The 7,318-nt window shown below is 38.9% G+C and overlaps 1 pseudogene; it reads right to left on the reverse strand.

Annotated features, from left to right (window-relative positions):
- Window positions 1–459: 459 nt before the first annotated feature.
- On the reverse strand, window positions 460–2,755 carry LOC138074875 (nuclear receptor coactivator 6 pseudogene; annotated as a pseudogene).
- Window positions 2,756–7,318: the final 4,563 nt, after the last annotated feature.

Here is a 7,318-nt window from a genome sequence, read left to right on the forward strand (position 1 = left end):
TTTGTTGGCATACTGAGTGCAGCGCTTTCTCAGCATCATTTTTCAGGATTTGAAATAGCTCAACTGGAGTTCCATCACCTCCAGTAGCTTTGTTTGTAGTGAGGCTTCCTAAAGCCTACTTGACTTTGCATTCCAGGATGTCTGGGTCTAGGTGAGTGATCACACTATCATGGTTACCTGGGTCATAAAGATCTTTTTTGTATAGCTTTTCTGTGTATTCTTGCCACCTCTTCTTAATATCTTCTGCTTCTGTTAGGTCCATACCATTCCTATCCTTTATTGTACCCATCTTTGCATGAAATGGTCCCTTGGTATCTCTAGTTAACTTGAAGAGATCTTGAGTCTTTCCCATTCTATTGTTTTCCTCTATTTATTTGAATTGATCACTGAGGAAGGCTTACTTATCACTCCTTGCTATTCTTTGGAACTCTGTTAATACTTGCATCATTATTTATTTATTTATTTTCTAGGATAAAGGCATTTATTTAACACATTTCCTTGGTGAACCAGGGGATTCTGGTCTGGAAAGCTGATGGACTGCTGAAATCCCTGGCTAAGTGGATTATTTTGAGGTGTCCTTGTTCCCATATGCTGCTGAGTTTGGTTAACTGTTGGAGAGGATACAAGTCATATCCCTATTGGAAGGGGGAGCATGAGGATGCAGACTTGCTGTTGAGGTGAGGCTGACAGGGGAATTGCGACCTTAAAAGGCCCTCCTTGCAAGTTCATCTGAGGAGCTGTTTAATGGCCTGGGTTGTTCATCTGAGGAAAGTTTCTCTGGGCTCCTGAAGCTTGCTGCTGCCAAAGGTATATGGAGGAGGAGAGCAGGAAGTTGTCTGTATGGTGGTTAAGGATGATCTGCCTGGATTTGCTGTTGCACTGGGCCAAATGGGGGAGCATTTCCTACCCTTGATTTGCAGTCATTGTGCCAGAGAACTCTAGGCTGGAGGAAGCTGAACAACTCGAGAAGGCAGCTTGTTCCAGCCTAGAGGAACAGGAACTTTATTTGGGGCAGAAAACTGGAGTTGAATCCCCTGTGGCTGATGCTGCTGATGTTGCTGTAGGGTTCTTGCCTGAATCTATTGCTGCTTCTGCCTCTGGGCAAAAATTAGCTGGGTTTATTTGTTTGTTCACTGGGACAGGCTGTATTGGGTGGTGCAGAGGAACTAAAGATCCTGAGTGATGACTTCACTGCTGTATATGGAGCCCAGAGAAGAGTGGATAAGTTGTGTCTGACTAGAAGCAGGACGAGGAGTCCTGGGCTGCATTTCTGAATTGGGGCCTGATACCATCATGGAATATGGCATGTTTCCACCCTGAGATAGATAATAGTTGCAGTGTTGGCCATCCTTATTATCATGGAGCACCTTTCATGGGAAATCCTATCTCCATCGCAATTTAATTTCCGCTCCCATGGATCCTTTATTTCTCACATCTTGGCTTTTGTTCTGAGACAAAGCCAGGCTGATAGCACCTTTCCCTTCCATCTGAATAAAGAGAATTCCCAGATCCTGAAGACGCTGGTTGTTGCTCTGAATCAGGATCCATAGCCTCTCTGCTGCTTCCCAGATATTGAATGCCACATGTAGGGTTTTCCATGGCTCTACCTTTCCATACCTTTAGCTTGCTGGATTCCATGCGTATTAAATTGAGTGTCTTCTCCAATATTGTGTCCAAGTTCCATTTGAAGTCTTTATCATCTCTGTTTCCTTTGAAGGCCAAAAAATCCACCTCTGAGTCATCCACTGTTAATGAGCAAAAGGAAAAATGTTGTTACTGTTCTTCAGTGGCTAAGCAGTGTCCTACTCTTTGTGACCCCATGGACCATGGCATGCCAGGCTTCCCTGTCCTTCACTATCTTCTGGAGTTTGCTTAAATTCATGTCTATTGAGTCAATGATGCCATTCAACCATCTCACCCTCTGTCGTCCCCTTCTCCTCCTGTGTTCAGTCTTTCCCAACACCAGGGTCTTTTCCAGTAAGTCAGTCCTTCACATCGGGTGGCCAAATATTGGAGCTTCAACTTCAGCATCAGTTCTTCCAATGAATATTCAGGGTTTATTTCCTTTAGGATGGTCTGGTTTGATATCCTTGCTGTCCAAGTGACTCTCAAGAGTTTTCTCCAGCACCACAGTTCAAAAGCATCGATTTTTCCATGCTCAGACTTATTTATAGTATGTCTTCTAAATTTGGAAGGTTGTCCAAAATCATGGTGAATATTATTCCAGAAGCATGTGTGTGTGTTAGTTGCTCAGCTGTGTCTGACCTGCAATCCCACACTCTGTCCATGGAATTCTCCCAGAAAGAATACTGGAGTGGTTTGCCATTCCCTTCTCCAGGGGATCCTTCCAATCTAGCAATTGAACCCAGATTTCCTACATTCCAGGCAGATTCTTTACTGCCTAAGCTACCAAAAGCATAGGTCCACCATATTCCAGGTGGACAATACAGAAAAAAAAAAAAAAGTGTTTTTTTTTTCTTAATTTTTATCATTTATATAGATCATTTTCTAAATCCAAACAATCTGGCATTTTTAGGACCTGTATTTTAAGGTAGCAGTCAATTGCAAATACTGAGCTTGGCCCCAGCCCACCAGGGTTGACCTTGGGCAATGCCATTTAAAGTTGATCCATTTGGCCCTCTGTGTATCCCTCATCTGTTGGGGTGCACCTTAAGCAATGCCCTTGACAGTGGATGCCCTTGGACCTCATTGTATGCCTCCATCCATCCTTGCCTGCATCCATCTGTCCAGCCATCGCCACCCAGCTACCCAAAGCCAGACCCACCTGGGACTCAGGGAGCCAGTGGGGAGGGGCATGAGCTAGACCAGGCTGGGAAGGAAGGGGAGATAATTTACTTTATGTCAAGGAATCCTTTTCTTTCCAGAAGTTTCAATATATCTACATGTTTTATTCTAAAAGTTTCATGGTTCCTTGTCTTAGCTAATATTTAATATATCTATAATTGAACTGTCTAAACGGTGTGAGGTAAAAGTTCAATCCTTTTGTATGATTACTCCAGCAGCATTTATTAAACTGTTCATTCTTCCCACAGTGGTCTCAATGTCAGACAAATAAACATTTGTCTCTTTTTCCAACATCTTTATTCTATTACTTCATAACATTTGTTTAATTAAGCATCACTTTTCATGTGTTTTTCCAAGTTAATATTTATCAAGAGGTATAAATGGCTACACAGAGAAGATAAATGCAAACTACAGATCTATTCTAGGGCACATATGGGTGTGTGCTCTGTTATGTCTCACTCTTTGTGACCCCAGGAACTATGCCCACCAGGCTCCTCTGTCCATGGGATTTCGCCAGCAGGAATAATAGAATTGGAAATCCAGAAGAGAATTTCTAAGATATTTGATTTAAAAGGACAGCAGAAAAGGAAGAATTGTTGGGCAGCATTTTCCAAATAGAATATATTTTTATTTCTTACAATGGAGCATGAATCCTTTTAGATAAAGATGAGCTTTCCAGTTCTTTACAGTACCATGCTATTCTCATTTTCTTAATGCTCTGCATGTCTCTCTAATTTGTTATCTCTCTGGTGTCTATAGGCATTAAACTGTGCAATACCGATTTAAGGATTAATTCTTTCTTTTCCACATTTAGTCCACTCTTAAGTTTGAAGAGCATCTACTTAACGATGGAAATTGAAGAAAAAATATAGTAAAGGAGACTCTTTTTTTGACTTCTTTGAAATAATAGCACCTGCCTCAAACAGTTTGACCTCTCTTGCTCATTTGCCTTTCTCTGTGAACATTCCCTGAAGTCTCACTTTTCTTGTATTAAACATATTCATAAGTCACAGCTCATTTTGAGCTCAGTCTTCCTGATATGCTTTTTCTAAATTTTTGTCACACTCTTGTATTCTTCCTTGATTATGTGTGCCTCTTCTAATCTCTTACAATTAAACAAGAAAGTATTTTAAAAATAAAAAAAAGAAAGAGAGAAAAGAAGGAAGGATGTATGGAAAGGAAGAAGGAAGAACATATAACATCTTCCAAAAGGTCTTTGGGCTTGCTTATGATGCATTTTGAGAAAAGCATGGCAACCCACTCCAGTACTCTTGCCTGGAGAATCCCCATGGAGAGAGGAACTTGGTGGGATACAGTCCATGGGGTCATAAAGAGTTGGACACGACTGAGTGACTAAGTACACATGACGTATTTTAGTTAATTATAATTTAATTTTCTCTTTTATGTTATTCATGGTTATGTGACTAGAATTTTATTTTTGAGGTGTCAATTCATTTTGAAATATATTTTTGTCTAAAGTTTCTGGTCATCAGATCAAGATTATACTTTATACATAAAAATTCTTTTTCCAGGGAAGTTTATGAGAACTTTCAAGTTATGCTTAGCATTTCTTTCCTTTATAACCAATACTCCAAAACAGTCCAGTTACACCTATGTCATAAAATACATCATTCTTGTCTACAATTTATTTTCCTCTTATGGTTTCAAGTGATTAAATATATCAGAAATTTTTATTTAAAAAAACGGTATTATTAGAACTTATCTGGATCAATCAAATTCTTCAAACTACTTTTTATTCTTTCAGTGGTGGAACTTTTAGAAAATTCTACATGTTTGATAAGGCTTCCCTCATGGTTCAATGATAAAAAATCCACGTGCAGTTCAGTAGCTGCAAGTTTGATACCTGGGTTGGGAAGATCTCCTAGAGAAGGAAATGGGTACTCGCTCCAGTATTCTTGCCTGGGAAATCCCACGGACAGAGGATCTTGGCATGCTACACCCCATGGAGTCACAAAGAGTTATATAATACTTAGCAACTAAACAAGAGCAACAACAATGTGTTTGATAAATATCATTAATGAATTGAAATTAATCCAAATTGGGAGATTTGGTCTGAGAGATTCTTGACTTACTAAGAATAATATCATAGAACTCTACTGGGTGCATATCCAGCTGTGTGCTAATATTAATTAGTGTTCAGAATGATGGCACTACAAACTAGTAGGATCTTAGTTCAGTAAAGAATTTCATTGCAGTGGAGCCATTAATCTGATCCCATGGCATTAGGCATTATTATATGAAGATTTTCTATAATAAAGCTAGATGTTTTACAATCATTTTTGACTCCCCAGATAATCCAGTCTTCTGCCTACCTGGATTCCCTAGGCATTTGGACAAACCATTAACTTATCAGTATTGTTATTGATGATAATGACATGCACACACACACATATAATCTGTTTTGAAGTGTGAAAGTCCAGGACAACTGCAGAGCAGTCTTTATAAATTGAATTATCAAGACAAATTATTTAACATTTCACATTAAACATTTCTATTTATCTCTAGTAAAAGACATTTTAAAAACAATACTTCATACGCATGAATTTCCATCAAAAATATTTTAACGGTAGCTTTCCTTTTTAAAGTTTGAGGTTGAAAGGCTCTTTCTCACCTTTTTGGTTTTTTTCTTTTCCTGTCTATTGAGTCTTTATATCATTAGACTTTGATGTTCTGAATAAAAGTCACCAAGTGAGTGTTAGCAATTTGTTTATTATTTTTAATGTCAAAGAGTGAAGCTTTTCATAGTTGAGTAGTTGAGTTAAATAAACTATGCTTTTCACTAAATAGTTTAGAAAAGTAGTCTAAAACAAAAGAAATTAAAAAAAAATACATATGTTTATAAATAGTCTAGTTGGAGTTGTAGGAAACTCTTTTGAACTAAAACATTTTAACACTTCTTTCAAACAGTGGAAACAATGTCAGACTTTATTTTTTGGGGCTCCAAAATCACTGCAGATGGTGATTGCAGCCATGAAATTAGAAGACACTTACTCCTTGGAAGGAAAGTTATGACCAACCTAGATAGTATATTCAAAAGCAGAGACATTACTTTGCCGACAAAGGTCCATTTAGTCAAGGCTATGGTTTTCTCGTGGTCATGTATGGATGTGAGAGGTGGACTGTGAAGAAGGCTGAGCACTGAAGAATTAATGCTTTTGAACTGTGGTGTTGGAGAAGACTCTTGAGAGTCCCTCGGACTGCAAGGAGATCCAACCAATCCATTCTGAAGGAGATCAGCCCTGGGATTTCTTTGGAGGGAATAATGCTAAAGCTGAAACTCCAGTACTTTGGCCATTTCATGTGAAGAGTTGACTCATTGGAAAAGACTTTGATGCTGGAAGGGATTGGGGGCAGGAGGAGAAGGGGACGACAGAGGATGAGATGGCTGGATGGCATCACGGACTCGATGGACGTGAGTTTGAGTGAACTCTGGGAGTTGGTGATAGACAGGGAGGCCTGGCGTGCTGCGATTCATGGGGTCGCAAAGAGTCAGACACGACTGAGAGACTGAACTGAACTGACAATGCAATATATATCTTGAGTTTTCTTGCATATTATAACGCATTTCACTAAAGAATATATGAACAGCATAACTAAAAAAAGTGTGAAGTTAAACTTTACTGACAATTCTTTTATACTTTCCAGTAAATTCTTGACTGGTAGTTTCAGCTTGGAGGGAACAGTTGCCCAGAGTAACAAATGAAGACCATGGAATAGCTACCCTGGGAAATAGTCATTACCTATATCTAAAATATCACTTCGAAGCAGGGAAAACCAAAACAGTAAACCCAGTAGTGTGCCTCCTTCAGCAGCTGCCACTATTTACTTGAAGGAGTCAGATTTCAGGGTTAGCACAGAGGCAGAGCCAGCAGGAAGCCTACTCTCAATAATTATTTCCTGCTGCAGAGTTTTAAAACAATAGAACAATCACAAATCTTTGCTTATTAGATTTTCCACCATGTCACACTTTCATTTTCGGGTCAGTGTCTTCAGGGAGCATTGTTTACTTGAGGAGTTATTTCAGACCTAGATGATGACATTCTTGCAGAAAAGTCTATAGAATATATTCAGGCTATAATTAGAGATTGACTAGGTATTCTTTAAAGTTACAAGACATCGTTAGGTTTTATAAATTGATAATTCTGGTTACAATTAGCTGGCTTTACAATTGAAGCTTTAATATCCATATAACTAAAAATATAAACCTTGGGATGCAGACTGTTATCAGTACTGGATGCTCCAGAATCATGTCAGACTTCTTCCTCTAAACCTGCCTATCCACATCTGTTCACAATATTGGTGAGTCTCAACAAAATTTGCTGTAATTTCTGTGATATTTCTCTTGTTACCAAGTCCACCTCACTCTGCTCACTGCACCATAGGCTGGCCAATAAATCTGAGAGACAAGATGTTGAAGCAAGAAACAAGACTTTATTTTGAAAGCCAGATGACTGAGAAGATGGCAGACTAATGTCTCAAAAAGACTGTCTTG

The sequence above is a fragment of the Capricornis sumatraensis genome, chromosome 1 (assembly GCF_032405125.1).
Source record: "Capricornis sumatraensis isolate serow.1 chromosome 1, serow.2, whole genome shotgun sequence".
NCBI classification, from domain to species: Eukaryota; Metazoa; Chordata; class Mammalia; order Artiodactyla; family Bovidae; genus Capricornis; species Capricornis sumatraensis.